This window comes from Mus musculus, chromosome 10 (genome assembly GCF_000001635.26).
Source record: "Mus musculus strain C57BL/6J chromosome 10, GRCm38.p6 C57BL/6J".
Lineage (NCBI taxonomy): Eukaryota > Metazoa > Chordata > Mammalia > Rodentia > Muridae > Mus > Mus musculus.
Genome location: NC_000076.6, coordinates 18,377,611 through 18,394,639, shown reverse-complemented (window position 1 = coordinate 18,394,639; position 17,029 = coordinate 18,377,611). Strand labels below are relative to the sequence as shown.

The 17,029-nt window shown below is 44.4% G+C and overlaps 1 protein-coding gene across 5 annotated transcripts in view; it reads right to left on the bottom strand.

Annotated features, from left to right (window-relative positions):
• Nucleotides 1–17,029, bottom strand: part of Nhsl1 (NHS-like 1) — a 216,228-nt gene that overhangs the window by 139,253 nt on the left and 59,946 nt on the right. Inside the window, exon 1 of one of the 5 annotated variants that reach the window (XM_006512691.4) lies at nt 4,130–16,982. The exons of the other annotated variants lie outside the window; for them this stretch is intronic. The gene's annotated coding sequence lies outside the window, so the exon portion shown is untranslated. Of the gene's footprint in view, nt 1–4,129; nt 16,983–17,029 lie in introns of those variants that run through there. 5 annotated transcript variants of the gene reach the window in all.

Genomic DNA, 17,029 nt, shown 5'->3' with positions numbered 1-17,029 from the left:
AAGCACGAACTCCGCCTGAGTCTGACCACTTAGAATCACCCAGAAGGAATCAGATGGTGCCTCCGACTGTCACCATGAAAATGAAACCACATACTTCAGTGTGTTTCAATTACAGAAGCTCGGGAACATAGGGTCTCAGAGATATCCCAATGAGGAAATGTCGCTGTGAGGTCACACACTACACAGACATTCTCATCTATGCAGTTTATCCTGCTGGGCCCTGCACCAAGCAGGTGCTCTGTTAAGCGTTTGGAAATTGTTACTTCCTGCCAATACTGAGACCCACAGTCCCACATGGTCAAAGTAACCCCAATAACAAGGAAATATAGCCATTTTCCAAGATCACACTTCTCCAACAGCATGGAATCTGAATCTCAAGGGCCCTCCCAATGCCTTGAGCCACCAAAATCATCTATCCCTAGAACAGACATGTGGCATATAAAAAGATCATTCTTTGTGAGATTAACACAGAAAACTGATCCCTTAAAACATGTTGTTCTCATTAAATTTTAACACCTGGACTGAAAAAAATAAAAGTTCCAAATAAGAGGAAATTAGCTCTGTCAGGTTTGCAGCACTACATGTAAACCTTTCAACTCAGAGCAGTTGGCTGTACTAAAGCAGTCATTATGCCTCATTTATGTCTATTGAACAGTCCTGTTTGAAAGCCTGTCTTATATGTGGAGAATGACTCAAAACATGATTTGTATTTTAGTAGATGACCAGCAGGTGGCAGAACGCACAACCCACCTGCAATAGAGCCACCACCAGTAAAAGAAAATGGTGGGATTCACTAGGAAGGAGTATGCAGATTCAAACGCTGCCTGGCTGAGGAACCTGGCTTCAACTTCAAACCTGTGTCTGCGTCACAAAACAGAAGTTGAGTGAGTACCCATCCACCATGTCAGCAGCATGAGAGATAAAACCCAGCAGTGCTCTACGGCACTGTGGGCACAGTATGGACGAGGGATAAAGGACAGAACGGAAGCTAAAAGATGGCTCAGTGGTCAAGAGCACAAACTGTTGATCCAGAGGACCCTGGTTTGATTCCCCACACCCACAGGGTGGCTCACGACAGTCAGGAACTCCAGTTCCAGGGATTCTAATGCCCTCTTCTGGCCTCTGTAGACACCATGCCCTGCCGGCGGGTGAGGAGGCGGGGAGGAATCACAAGGTGAACAGCTCCTGAGACACAGACACACACAGACACACACAGACACACAGACACACAGACACACACAGACACAGACACACACACACACACACACACACACACACACACACACACACATGCAAAACAAAGAGCAGTGTTCCAGGCATTGCTTCATTTAAAGAGTCCAAATGAGCCTGGTCCCAAGTGACGTCTTCCAGTACTAAATTACAAACCCCTGGACTCCACCCTAGACGCTCAGAACTGCTACAGAAGGACCTGAGAGCCACCCGAGAGGCTGTATCCGATACACATGGAGACAGTTGGCTCATGCATTATCTGTAGACCATCTAGCAATCTATATGTAGTCAGAAGATGGATAAGGCCTGCGTTTGCCTTCTAGGACATACTCAGAGTAAGGAGCAAGTCTGTAGTTCAGCAGGGACAAACCAACCCCTCTGTCTTAGCTAGGGTTTCCATTGCTGTGAAGAGACATCATGACCAAGGGGACTCTTATAAAGAACAGCATTTAATTAGGGCTGGCTTACAGGTTCAGAGATTCAGTCCATTGTCATTGTGGCAGAAACAGGGCAGCACCCAGGCAGCCGCGGTGCATGGAGTTTCACATCTTGTCCCAAAAGCAAACAGGAGAAGATTGTCTCATGAGCAGCTAGTAGGGGGGTCTCAAAGCCCACCCCTACAATATCACTTCCTCCAATTCCCATTCTCTGAGCCCAGCATATTGAAACCACAATATGACATACACAAGAGGCCTCAGGTTTAGCCAAATGACCTGTGGGTAATTTCTCCACTGACACACTTACAATAATAATAATAAACCCTTGCTATCCCCACTTCCCTCTCCTTCGGCCCTGCCACCTACTATACCAAGGGATTTGTTCACTTTGCAGCCGCAGTCCCATTTCCACGGTCATTTCTCTCTGATCCCCCTGCTCACAGTGCCCCATCCCCCCCAACCTCAGCTCTCCTGCCCAGCTGTCATCGGTGGACATCTGTCTGTCATCACCACAGTCTCTGCCACCACTTCCTTCTCCGAGCAGTGGGTGTTCAGTCTGCTCTCTAAGTTTCCAGTTAGTTACCTTGCAAGGAAAAGGATAGAGCTAGCTGTGCTGGCGACTGGAGGGCAGCCATAGCTCCCTGCAACAGAAGTGGGAGTCTTGACTTGATTCTCCCTCCTCCCCTGAGGAGAGTACTGGGCCCACTCTACCCTCTCCGCTTTTGCTCTCCTCTGCTGGCTCTCATAATGCAGTTCACCCCTCAGCCCTGACCCTGTCGAACCTTTCACTGCCAACACCCATATTACAAATCCCACTCCATGATGGAGGCTAGTCTCTCCTATTGTCTCCTAAAAGCATAACTTCCGGTCCCCCCAAGTGACTACTCTCCCAGTTCTCAGAAAGCAAGCACAGAGAAGTTCCTGACTTTGCCTGGTTTTTGAGATTCCAGCATCAGCCCTTTTCCTGATTCCAATGATGAGCAAAACTTAACTCTGTGAATTCATAATAAAAATTCATTGGATAATGTGAGAAGGAAGGTTTTAGCATTTTCCTTTCGCCTTTTAGAAATATACTGAGACAACACAGAATGGCAGACACCACAGATATTTAAACCAGGCGGAGCTAGACCTTGATTTCCACATAAAGATTCACTGAAGCACGGCAATAGTGCCACCTTGTGGGACAGCCATGACTACACCAAAACTCAAGAGGCGATCCATATCCAGAAAAATCACTGTCATTTTTAGATGCATCTTTTTGAGAATTTGTAGACCACAATCAACCAAAGGACAGGTAACAGGCTATTAGTACCGGATCTCCAAGGAGTAAAGGCACTGGTAGTTAATACCACCCTGTTAATGGCTCAAGGTGAATGGATAAAGAGACCGAAGCACGGAAGCCTTCAGATACCATTTAACTGACCGTGACCCTGAAACCAAGAAGTAATATTTAAACATTTAGTCTTATATCCAGATAGCATTTGGAGGCATGATTATTATCATGAGAAATTAAAACAAATTAGTATATAACCTTTAAGAAAACAGTAAAGCCAGGCAGTGGTGACGCACGCCTTTGATCCCAGCCCTTGAGAGGCAGAGGCAGGCGGATTTCTGAGTTCGAGGCCAGCCTGGTCTACAGAGTGAGTTTCAGGACATCCAGGGCTACACAGAGAAACCTTGTCTCGAAAAATCAAGAAAAAAAAATTTTTAAAGAAAGAAAACAGTAAAACCCTCTGTTAAAACATAAAACAAAGTAAGCTAAGGACATAACATGGTTGGTAGAATTCTGTGCAGCATGCACAAGTCCCTGGGTTCAGTCCCCAGTACCCCGTAAACAGGACCAAAAACTGGGCATGGTGGTACATGCCTGTGATCCCAACACTCTGCAGGCAGACACAGATCAGAGCCTACCAGTGACTACTTGACGGGCTTGCTGCAGCCCGTGACACATAAGACACTGTCTCAAAACTCAACCAGATGACCACCTTTTAAAAAATGACATAGGTAACTTAGAAATAGGCCTGTCAATCTATCCTGAGAGAAAGAAATAACTGAATGGTAACTGTAGCACCCAAGGAACTCCTTAATATCAGCACTGTAGAAACACATAGGCAGCGCTAAACATGGGGCGGGGCAGGCAGGCAGATAACACGGATGTTTTAGTAGGCTGCTCTGAACATTTTCTAAATACACTACAGCGTATAAAGCAAGAGAGCAAGGAGCTGTTTCCTTTCCACGAGTTTTGGAGAAAAGCTTTTGCCTCCAGACAATCATGAGCCTTTCTCTGGAAGCCCCGGCACTCATGCTGCGAGAGACAGAGGCCAAAGGTCCCCAGTGGCCCCCACTTTCGCTACCAATGGATGCGCACTGCGTGTTGTCTTCTCCATGGGCTTCTCTAGCCAAATCCCTCGCTCCATTTAAGCAGCTTGGTTCAAATTGTAAAACTTAAAAGTTTCACTTACCAGATGCCTAGATAAATCTCATCTGGAGGCCTTTAGAACAAAGCCACCGTGAGTGACATCCAGCCTGGCTGAGTCTTGAGGGTGATGTGAATCCTCCGGACAGGCGATGCACGCCCGAGACTGCACAGAAGAGACTGGGCCGCTGTCCTCAGATGTGGGTAGTAGCCTAGCGCTGTAAGCCAGGAGCCCTCTCCTTGCTATGATCCAAGGTCTTTCTTCCTACCAGGCTTCAGATCTGGCTCTGAAGTTAGCACGCGTGCGCGCGCACACACACACACACACACACACACACCTTGATACACAGTTCAAGCACATCCGTGAGTCATGCTTCCACTTCCTCTCAGGGTTCCCAGTGGTCCTCGGTGGCACAGAGTTCATTCATTCACAACAGTGCGCGCTCAGTCACACGGAATACTCACACACTAAACTCCAGCCCTTAGCACTTTAAAAGTATTTCCTTTCAACCTCCTGTAAAACCACCGCCTCACTTTCATTAGCAGATGAGAACTTCATCCCAGCAGACGGGCTCCCCAGGCACAATTCACACACATTATACTTCATAGGGCCTTTTCAATATTTACTTGCTGGTAGTGTTCTTCCTTTCAGGTCACAGATTATAGTGTTTAGCAACACGAAGAAGGAGGGGGTAGAGTTATGAATTAGTAAACTGCCGGGGCTTCCACTTGTCAATTCATTCCCACCTCGGAGGGGATTTGGACCCAGAGCTTCAACTCTCGGGAATTACCTTCAGGAAATGACTGAATCAAAAAGGGAATTGGCCAATTTTCTCCCAAAACAGGGAGTTATGGGGAAACTCCTCAGCTGTAGGCAAAGAGAGAGAAGTCTCTTCCTATGCAAATAAGTTTTGTTTCCCTCAGAGCGAGTTTGGTAAGGATTGCCAGGCCCTTCCCACCCTTTGATATGCTGATCTCGGGCTTCTAAACATGAGGGGGGTTATTTGATCACATTAATTATTGGGGGGGGGGTGGAGAAAGTGGGTGCTGCAAGGGAGGGGTGACACAAAGACTTCTCTAAATTGCCAGTTTGTTTGGTCTTTCATGGCACGCAACAATCAGATTCCTATTCACAGCTATTTCAGAGCTGGCTGGGAGACCATCAAAGTGTTTGGGAGGATGGAGCTAAACAGAGCCAAAACCCTGACAGCTTCACTTTCCGTGGCCAACTCGGATGCCAGCTCCCCGGACTTCTCAATCTCCCTGGCCCTGAGGGGGGAAAAGTCCTTTCTTACCTCTTCTGAGGAGCAAGGTGGGACACTGGCACATTTTCCTTGAATGCTTTGATCCTAGGGTGCTAGTCTGTGTTGGTATTTGTAAACCACGGCCATGCATAGTTACCTCAGGAGCTTGTAACTCTACAGATGTGTGGGCCCAATGCCAAGTGCTTGGAATCCTAAGGAGCGGCAGCCAGAGCTGAAAGCACCTCTCCGCGGAAGATGAAGACAATAGACAGTAATTGTTAGGGAAGTACAGCAATGGAGCCCACCCATCAACAAAGGAAAGACTATATGGAGGGGTTGGGACGCGTCCCCAAGCTGCCAGGCAAGCCCTGTAAGTCACAGATGGCCTTTCTCAGAGGAGAAATCAGAGGACTTCACTCAACACAGGACCCTGGTCAGATGCAGACAGCTGCCACTAGGTGGCTACTTACACTAGAGCTAAGTCCTTGTGCACCTACCCACCAATTCAACATTTCTTGAGCCTTGGGAAGTAAACTTAGAAAGTCCTAACTTCACAAAGTAAAAAGTTGCCCATGTGCCACACCAACTTTATCGTGGGACACAGGGCAGAGATTGCTCACAGGCTTGTAAATCTTATCTGTGCTTGCTAAACAATTATTTAAATCATTATATGTGCACATTTTTGTCAAAAAACAAACAAACAAACAAACAAACAAACAAAAAAGCCTACTAGGTTGTCACAAAAAGATGGGAATAGTTAAAAATTTAAAAATATTAAAAATTTTAAGAACCAATTTCAACAAAGTAGAATGTACTGGACTAGATTATAAAAAGAAGTTTCTCTTGTAAGGATGTTTTAATTTTCACAAGACATGGCTATACATACAAATAGAGTAAAAGTGGTCCTGTACAAAGACAGGGCAGGGCTGAGGGACTGTTGAGGGGGAGGGGGAGGTACCCTGATTAGAAAAATAGAAAGTGAGGCTGGAGAGATGGCTCTGAGGTTGAGAGCACTGACTGCTTTTCCAGAGGTCCTGAGTTCAATTCCCAGTAAGATGGTGGCTCACAACCATCTGCAATGAGATCTGATGTCCTCTTCTGATGTGTCTAAAGAGAGCTACAGTACACTTATACACATAAAATAAATAAATCTTTAAAAGAAAGAAGGAAGGGAAGGGAAGTGGAAGGGAAGGGGGGAAGGGAAGGGAAGGGAAGGGAAGGGAAGGGAAGGGAAGGGAAGGGAAGGGAAGGGAAGGGAAGGGAAGGAAAGAGAGAAAGAGAGAAAGAGAGAAAGAGAGAAAGAGAGGAAGAGAGAAAGAGAGAGAGAAAGAAAATGAGGGGCCCAGAGTCTGGTAAAGCTCTTGGTTGCTCCTGGCTCCATCTTTGCATGTGTGTTACAGGATCTAGATACTATAGTCACCATCCTCCACAATGTTGGTAGCTATCTGAAACCGTAGCGGGTACTGAGCCCATGTAATCCCCTAGACACATATACCTATGGCAAAATTTAATCTATGAACAATGCCCAGTAATAGATCAAAAGTGATAAAAGAGTAACAGCAAAGTATACTAAAAAAAGAAATAAAGCAGTTTATTCCAGTGAGGGTTTTATGAGGTTATCTCTTTTTTTCTGCTCCTCTCGTCTCTAAAAGTATTGTGTTTTGTCACCTCATTTAAGAGGATCTCTTTATAGTTTCATTCGTGTATATTGGCATCAATATTCTTGCACTTTGGAGCCATTCTTATGTAAAATAAAACTGGTTTAAACGCAAGCAATATACAATTAAACTGATAATCGAAGTGGCTGCTAAGTGGCTGGCAGGTAGTATATAAAATACACACTGGACCAACAGATCGTTGTGCTCAAACCACAAAGTAGTGCAGACTACTGAGCAGAGTGCAATGAAAAACTTATCCTTCAAGTTTTCTGTTAGGGATTTTGAGGCTCCAGTTTGCATCATAAAACTGCCATTGTGGAAATGGATCCCCCTGGGTCTGGGAAGAGAACTATGAAGGACAGGCAGAGATGCTCCAACAGAGCCTAATTTTCTCCTCTTTCCTGTAGCACGGTGTTGTTTCTGGATCCCTTCGCTTTGATCACTATTCTTTCCCTTGACACTAAGGAGAAGAAGGAAAGGGGGCAGTGAGCAGAAACGAGAAAGAAAAAGTAGCCATGATGAAGCATCTTTCCCTCTGCAAGTCTTACACAACTTGGCTGGAAAGGCATTTCCTCAGTACTGATCTGACCATCATCAGGCAACCTGGTACTGAAGGGATGGACAGACAGTTCTTGGAGGCTTAAAGAGAAGGCTGGAGGTCTGGATTCCTCTCCTGTCTGGCCAGTGGGATAAGCCCGGAGCACTTTGTGCCAGCAACTGTAATAATGAAGGACTTAAACTGCCACCCTTGAGGCTCGCCGAGATGTGCTGCTAAAGTTCCCTAACCACCAGCACTAGACAGTCAGAATAAACAATGTAGTGTCTCCACTATTGTTAAAGTACAATGGGAGGCCCTCAGGGTCATAGGGAGTAATTTTTTAAATTAAGGTTTTTCCATCCAATACATACAAAGCACTTCTAAAATCTAAAAATAGATTAGGCTGAAAGGATTATATGAAGAAAACAAAACAAAATAAAATATAATTTTGAGGGTTGAAATGGGGTGCCAAGCTGTTGTGACACAGTTAAAACTATATAAAGGAACCAAGTGTTTCATTTAGTAAGATGCTTACAATTATGAAGGGGTGATCCCGCTTGGCAGGATCGCCAAAGACCTTGAAAGAATCCACAGTACCACAAAGACATCCCAGGCTGTTTGCCACAATTAACAGCAGAGCTGTTCCTGGGAAGTTAGTTAACAAAGCTGTGTTACGTTTGAAATTCACCTCCATTTCTCACCCACATTCAACTGAGGCTTGGGTGGGCGGGGCACTCCCCCCTCAAAGCTGCAATGTGTCAGATGACCGAAATCCTTTGGGACAGTCCCTAGAGGCAGTAGCTGCAGCGAATTCATCCTGCCTTGTCTGAACTTCACAGGAAATCTATCTTTTTTTTTTTTTTTTGGCTTTTTTCGAGACAGGGTTTCTCTGTGTAGCCCTGGCTGTCCTGGAACTTACTCTGTAGACGAGGCTGGCCTCGAACTCAGAAATTCGCCTGCCTCTGCCTCCCAAGTGCTGGGATTAAAGGCGTGTGCCACCACGCCCGACAGGAAGTCTATCTTAAGGCTTTACATTGGTGGCCTACCAATGTAAAGCGCTCCTTATATTGCACCTTGCAATCAGAGAATAAAACATACACTGCAGACAGTCACTTTTTGATTGTTTGGAGAAAGGGCTCCACATATTTCCAGCTTGTCTGGACTTGTTAGTAACATTAATCTTGAGGTTTTTAATATTTAGTATTTTTGGTTTTGCTTTTTTTTCAGAAAGTCCATTTATTTATACTCTATCATGTTCGGCACTAAGTGTCTTCCTTCATCTACTGAACAATCTCATCAACCTTCCATTGAACTTCTGATCCTCCTGCCTTCGCCTCCAGAGTGCTATACAACCACACCCAGTTTATGTGGTGCTAGGGATCAAACCCAGGGCTTCACTATGTTAGGCAAGCACTCTGCAACTCAGGCAGATTCTGCACGAATGTCCTGGGTTTAGTACAGAAGTCCTGGCATCTATTGAACAAACACGTCTAGTGCCCGTGTCTGAAGTTTTCATCAGCTATCAGCAAAGGGACGCTGAGAGCCAGCACGGGTCACCTCACTCTCATATTCTCTTTGAATGTTCTTACTCTATGCCGTCCATGGCAACTAAAGGAAAGGACCTGAGTAGTAGAGAAGGCATTTTGTGAGGGTTCCACCCACCTCTCCCTGACTCTCCCTGTGATGTTATTACAGTGGGCTTCTCTTCTCCAAGCCATTAAACCAAGGATGACATCAAACAGACCAAGGAGAACAGACATAATGTAGTGTCCAAAAACTAACCTGTAAGGAACCAGATAACTTCCTGAAATGCTGGAAACTGTACTTCTTCAGAAATAACAAAGCCTCATGGGAAAGTATGGTGGCCTCTAGGTTTGTCCTTATAAACCCCTGCAACAAGTGGCTTGAGGCCATTCTAGCCGAAACTCCAGGGAATGGTCCTGACCATCTCTTGATCAGTATTTAAATATTTAATTAAAGCTTGCTTTAAATTTGACCCAAAACAATGGAGTTGTTTTTTCTGGTGAGTGGCAGGATTAACAATACTATCTGTCCTGATGCAATTCTCCAGCGTTTGTAGGCTAAAAATAACAGCATCAGCTTCAACAAGTTTAGACAAAGGAAATACACTAGAAGGTCACATGGTAGCTCATAGACTTCCAAGATCTGGCACACAACTGACCTCATCTGACCTTCAGGAAATACTGGAAGTGACAAGCCAAGAATGTCTCTATCAAATATGTGCCTTTCTGTCTCTACAGAGCATCCTCCAGACAGCTGCCAAGCTGTCCTGTCAATAATATTGAATGGTTAAGCGTCTCTAAGAGAAACCCCAATAACAATCATTTCACAGAAGTATTTACCATGATCCCCAGACTATGCACAAAACAGCACCCCACACACAATCCAAAAAGGGACATGCAAGTTTTCACCTGGCATGAGAGTGTCTTTGTATTCACAAATCAATGTAAATGTCATCTTCAAAACACTCCTTAGACTCTTGGCCCAAATTCCCAGAGTACGATCTGTGCCCCTCACCACCTACCTACTCATTTACTACACCCTGTGAGCTCAGAGAAACCAGAAGACAAAACTCCCACTTCTAAAAAGCAAGTCGACACAATGAAGTCATGAACAGAAGTTCCCAGGAGTGATGCCCCTCTTTGGTGGACATCTTAGAAAAGTATAAGTTATTTGGGGTTATTACAATTTTAAGTTGGCAATTGGTAGCCAGGCAGCAGGGATACAGGTCATCTTGTAATGCAGACTGCTGCTGCTGCTGCTTTCAAAAAACTAGGGGTTGGATGATAAGATAACTCAGTCAGCAGTGTGCCCAGAACTACATTTTAAAACTCAGGTGTTACTACAACCTTGTAACCCCAGCACTGGAGAAGCAGAAACATGGAGAAGCAGAAACCTGCAGATGCCAGGGGCCCAAGAGCCAGCCAACTCAAACCTACAAGGCCAACTCCAGGCAAGTGGAGAGACCCTGTCTCAAAAGCCAAGGTGGACAGAGAGCGTTTGGCTTCACACCCCAGACAAGGAATTGAGGTGTATATGTTACATATTAAAGCAGACCTGGCCTCCAGGTTCTCCCAGCATCCCTCAGTCTTCCCAGCACATCCTACCCCCAACCGTGAACTTGCCAGCTGACCTTCCCCAAGAGGCCTTTCCCTATATAATCCAAACATTTCTGTCTCTCCCTCTTGCTCTTTCTCTCCTTTCTCTTCTCTCTCTGAGCACATGTGTGCGAACCCTTTCTCTCTTTCTCTTCTCCCTCCCCACTTCTCTCTCCCCATGGTGACTTCCTTGGCCTTGGTCTTTGGGGCCAGTGAACTCACCCGAGGAGCAGCTTCCCAACAGATGTGCATGTAATATAATCTACTCTGGCTTGAACTGGCTCATTTCACCAGCAGAGAAATAACCTATCAGACAGCACCTGGGAACAACACCCAATGCTGTCCTCTGCTTTCCTTCCCTTATACACACACACACACACACACACACACCTATGCACACACATACCTACACACACATGCGCACGCGCGCACATACACACAGTTTCAATAGTTTTCATATTCCTGCTTTTTATTTAAAAGAAAAAACCCACAGCATTTATGTTTGCCTTAGTGAACATCAAAATTTCTTGGAATACACTGACTAGGAAAATAATTTTGGTGGCCTGAATTGGGAAAACTGCATCCCAGACTAGCATAGCTTACAGCTTTCTCACTGTGCTAATTACACAACCGTGTGCGTCCCTAAAGAACCGATTACTCTCTCTAAATTGGTATGGTTTTGTCTGAACAACGAATATGAAAAGCTATAAACAGGACTTCCCTTTAACTTTTCCTTACCTCAGAGTTAGGGCAGTGAGAGAAAGGGTTCACCCACCACCCAGGAAACTCCCATTTCAGAAGGCTGCTGTGCGGCCCCAAGGTTCAGCACTTGCCTAGCAAGCATGTGGCCCCGGGTTTGATCCCCAACACTGAACCATTTCCATTTCTCTTTTTAACCACTTATTAGAGTCCCAATGCTGGACAAAAAAAAAAAAAACAAACTACAAAATATATATTATGGATGAGATGCACCAGCCTAAGGGCTGCTCACACGTTAGTGGTGCCAGTGGCCTGCCTTCATTAGTGCAAATTTTGTTGAAAATTCCCAATGGCAGATGCATGTGATATCATATTCAGTGTTGCTAAAATTTCTCCTAAGTGCTTCGAGGGGCCCTCTCTCCACCATGCTCTCAGGGATGATCGACCAACCAGAGGAAAACGGCGCCTGTTTTCTCTTCCTCTTTGCAGCGCGAGGTGGCTGAATGGCACTTGCACTCCATGCACCATGACGAAGATGAAATTACAGTCAATGACTGGATACACATTGCTTTTTAATTCAGGTCACTCCTTTGCTCTCAACCATTTGCCTGTAAAGGAGGCGTCTACAGCCTGAGCTCATGGCCTGGCTTTCCCTCTAGTTCTTTCTTGGACCATTAGTAAGCCACCTGAAGTCTGTGGCCAACATCCGCTGTAAAGGTGAGATGCATCTGCCACTATACCATACCAGCATACAGTATGGCCTCGGATCTGGAATAGTATGAATCTTAGGCCTTTTTTTTTTCCCCCAGACAAATTTTAAACAACATAGTATTTTATGTTAATCTATACCTGGAGTATACCTGGAGTATTTTTTCTTCTATAACATATTCAGAAATCATGCTGTAGGAAAATTAGAATTGGCTTATCTACCCAACTGTGTAACCTAGATACTTGAGAAACCTCTAGTTTCTCACTGAATGCCTGGAGATTATCAAATGTCAAACATTCAGCTAGGGCCAATCTGATCTCAAGGGAAGGCCTCTGCTTGGGTCAGGTTAGTGTCTGTAAGAAGGGACCAGAAAGTAAATTTCCAGCACTGCCTGCATGCGGTTCTCAGCAGGAGGTGCCAAGAGAATCCAGGATCCTCGGAAGATTAAAACACAGTGAAGCAACTGAGCTGAGCCCAATTCCTTTCCGTTCAAGTTAAGCAATGCCTACAGAAAGAGATGCGGGATCTAGCGGCGGTGCTACACGGGCTTGCCAGGTTCTTGGTGGCAGAGTAACAAAAACAAAGAACTCTCCAACTGCCTTTAAACATTTACACTTCTCCTTTCACTCCTTGCTTATTTTAAATTACACTTATTATGTGCATGTGTGTGCACATTAAGGTGGACATATAGAAGACAGAGGATAACTTAAGAAAGCTGATTCTCTGGGTCTGGAGAGATGGCTCAAAGGGTAAGAGCACTGATTGCTTTTTCAAAGGTCCTAAGTTCAAATCCCACCAACCACATGGCCGCTCACAACCACCCATAATGAGATCTGACACCCTCTTCTGGTGTGTCTGAAGACAGCTACAGTGTACTTACGAATAATAATAAATAAATCTTTTTTTAAAAGAAAGAAAGAAAGAAAGAAAGAAAGAAAGAAAGAAAGAAAGAAAGAAAGAAAGAGAGAGAGAGAGAGAAAGCTGATTCCCTCGTCTACAAGCAGGCCCTAGGGGATTTAACAAAAGTCACCTTTATCCACTGATCCATCTCGGATGCCACTAATTTTATTTTATGTATGGAGGCCAAAAGAGGCTAAGCCAGGTCACCCAGAACTGAAGTGATGGACATCTGTGAATTGAACCCAGGTCCTCTATAGGAACAGACAGGGTTCTTAGCCACTGAGCTATCTCTCCAGTGCCATATTTATATTTCTGGAGGGAAAGGGGACACCAGCTCTTAGTGTGATGGCAGGTGCCTGTAATCCCAGAATTCAGCAGTCTAAAACAGAAGAGATCATAGGTTTAAGGAGCAACCTGGGCTATATAACCAGATATAACCAGACTCCCTGAGTAAGCAGGTACATAAGTAGATATTATGTATAAATAAATATTGCTAAGTAAAATCAACTACCATCCTTACTTCACTGACCATAAAACATGTGTATATCGTATTACTGTAAAATAAATGGAATAAAATCATTTGGCTTGTAAATACACTGTACCTGTCTTCCGAAGCACCAGAAGAGGGTATCAGATCTCATTACGGGGGTGATGCTAGGATTTGAACTCAGGACCCTTCGGAAGAGCAGTCAGTGCTCTTAACCGCTGAGCCATCTCTCCAGCCCCATTTGGCACTCTTTAAAAATCAAATTTCACTTAAAATTGTCTTACCTTGAACTTAGTAAACAAGATGTAGACACTTGGTTCCTAATAGCCTCATTAAAACTAAACGTTTGGTAATTACAAGGATCACCAGCTTTAATCTGTGAGAAGGGAAATTCTGTTTTAAAAAAACCTAATTTCCAATATTTCAAATTATTCTGAAAATTTGTCACTCAAAAATGGACATATCATCTTCCTATAATGTGACATGTTTGGGAGTACCACTGAATGTCAGGGTACAAATCTATTTGGAAAGGGCTGCCTGCATCTCTCAGTCATTCATAATCACCATTTTCTATGTTTGAATGACACATTAGAAGACAAAGGGTTTTGTTGGTGTTTTTGGTTTGTTTTCATCCAGTTTGGTTTGGTTTTTTGCTGTTATTGTTTGGTTGGTTTTGGGTGTATGCCCTGGAATACTTCTCAAGAAAAACCGCACAAAAAAAAGAATTCAAATTCATTACAAGGAGCAAATACAGAATAGGCCAATTTAAGTCACATTAACCCAAAGGTTTTCCTAAGGAATGTTCACCAGGATTGCAGGGCATCCTCTCTTCGCGGTGCTGAGGGTGGATTCAGGGCCTCTCACACCCCAGCCCTGCTGGGTGGCTTTGCATTGTTATCCTAAGGACCTGTTCAGTTATGGTCTCTGGTTTTATGTACCAAATCCCAAGCTAAACCACTAGATCACTCAGGATATGGACAACATTCTTGGCAGTCCATGGGAAGCCCTTTAACGGTCCGTGGGCCTCGGAGCACCGTGAGCAAGCTGGACTGCTATTGCTCTGCCGCCTCTGACAAGCAGGCAGGAGCCTGGGAGAGGAAGTGTTTACATAAGATCACCCCTGGGCAAATAAATCAGAGATACCAACTAATGTCAAATGCAGGCACTTTCTTCTTAAATATGACAGAATCACTGAAACTTATTAGTTTTCAAAGGCAGACAGAAATGAAGGTTAAGGAAGGAACTAGAAATGTGTAACATTTCCACTAAAAAGGGCCAACAAAGCACAAGAAGGGCATCATGATTTCTTAGGACTACACAAATACATCTGCATGTATTGAAAGATGATACCCAAGAGTTAAGAATTTTAGAAATACAATGAAAAAGTATCGCTTGCCAGGCGGGCATGGTGGGGCACACCTTTGATCCCAGCACTTGGGAGGCAGAGGCAGGCAGATTTCTGAGTTCGAGGCCATTCTGGCCTATAAAGTGAGTCCCAGGACAGCCAGGTTTACACAGAGAAGCCCTGTCTCAAGGAAAAAAAAAAGTATCGCTTGTTTTTTAATCTTGTTGCTTTGAAATAATTGTACTGGCTAGTTTTGTGTCAACTTGACACAGCTGGAGTTACCACACAGAAAGGAGCTTCAGTTGAGGAAATGCCTCCATGAGATCCCGCTGTAAGGCATCTTCTCAATTAGTGATCAAGGGGGAAAGGCCCCTTGTGGGTGGAACCATCTCTGGGCTGGTAGTCTTGGGTTCTATAAGAGAGCAGGCTGAGCAAGCCAAGGGAGGCAAGCCAGTAAAGAACATCCCTCCATGGCCTCTGCATCAGCTCCTGCTTTCTGACCTGCTTGAGTTCCAGTCCTGACTTCCTTTGGTGATGAACAGCAGTATGGAAGTGTAAGCCGAATAAACCCTTTCCTCCCCAACTTGTTTCTTGGTCATGATGTTTGTGCAGGAATAGAAAACCTTGACTAAGACAAATTGGTACCAGAAGTGGGGTATTCCTGTGACAACCTGACCATGTTTTGGGGAGGACTGTGGAAGGACTTTGAAACTTTGGGCTTGAAGATTCATTCGATGTTAAGAGTTCTGTCAGATGTTGTGTAGGAGCTTGGAAGATAATGTTGAGAACAGTGCAGAAAATGGAGGTCTGGTTTGTGAAATTTCAGAGGGAAAATTAAAGACTCTTTTCAGGGCCATCTCTGTTTTGATTGTGAAGAGTCTGTGGTTCTGGTTAGTTGGGGCTGAAGAATCAGCTGTGATTAACAAGATACCAGAACTACTAAAGCAAAAACTTGGCATTACTGGGACTATTGATGCTGGTTAGCTGGAGCTAAGAAATTAGCAGTGATTAAGAAGAGACCAGCATCATTGAGGTGACATCTTCTGGGAAGTGTTTTCTGAAAGCACAAAGAGGCTGTGTTCCAGAGATAGACAAGTTTGTAGTCCTGCTGCAGCGGGATTTGGTAATAGGTAAGGGTCACCCAGGTGGTACTGGTTTTGAAGGCATGAAGGGGTCACGAAGAGCAGCTGAAGGGAGGCAAGCCAGTAAAGAACATCCCTCCATGGCCTCTGCATCAGCTCCTGCTTTCTGACCTGCTTGAGTTCCAGTCCTGACTTCCTTTGGTGATGAACAGCAGTATGGAAGTGTAAGCCGAATAATCCCTTTCCTCCCCAACTTGTTTCTTGGTCATGATGTTTGTGCAGGAATAGAAACCTTGACTAGACAAGGAACTTGCCTTGAAATGACCTGAGTTTACCAGAACCCAGAGTGGAAGGGAAGAACCAACTCCTGAAAGTTGTCTTCTGACCTCCACATGTGAGGGGTGTGCTCGCAGTCTCTCTTATATACATGCATGCTCACACATACATACACGCGTGCACATGCCAAGAGATAATTAAAATATATAGAAGTGTTAAAGAAATCATTGACTTAGAAATATACAGAAAGTCCTATGCATGATTTTCTACTAGACCAAAGTATTAAGCAAAAATCAAGAAATTGGCAATGGAGCAATTCATACTTTTTACTTAGTTTACCAATAATACATAAATAAATTGGTGTGTGTGTGGGGGGGGGTGCGTGTGTGTGTGTGTGTGTGTGTGTGTGTGTGTGTGTGTGTGTTCATCGCATCCCTTGTGGAACTATCACCAAAATCAACACAATCTAGCAGCAAGACTCCATCGTGTTCTTCCTTTAGATCCCATCCCATCCCTAGTTCCCCAGACACTAACCTCACCTCTACCTCTACATCTACATTCCTCCAAGAATGTCATACAAATGGAATTATAAGGTGCACTTTAATTGGAGACTGGCTTCACCTACCACTCTTTCCTTAGGATTCTTCCAAGGTGTTTTATGCACCACAGTTTGTACCTTTTTATTAGTGAGTGTTAATTATTCTGGATGTGAATAAGCCATAATTTCTTCAAACACAGAAAGACATTTGAGTGCTTTCCAGATTCTCTCAATTAGGAGAAATTACACATAATGCAACTATGAATGCACATTATTTTCATCTCAGCTACAAAGAGACAATCTTCTAGGTCACATGAGTCCATTGTCAATTTTAAGTAAAAATGCTGAACT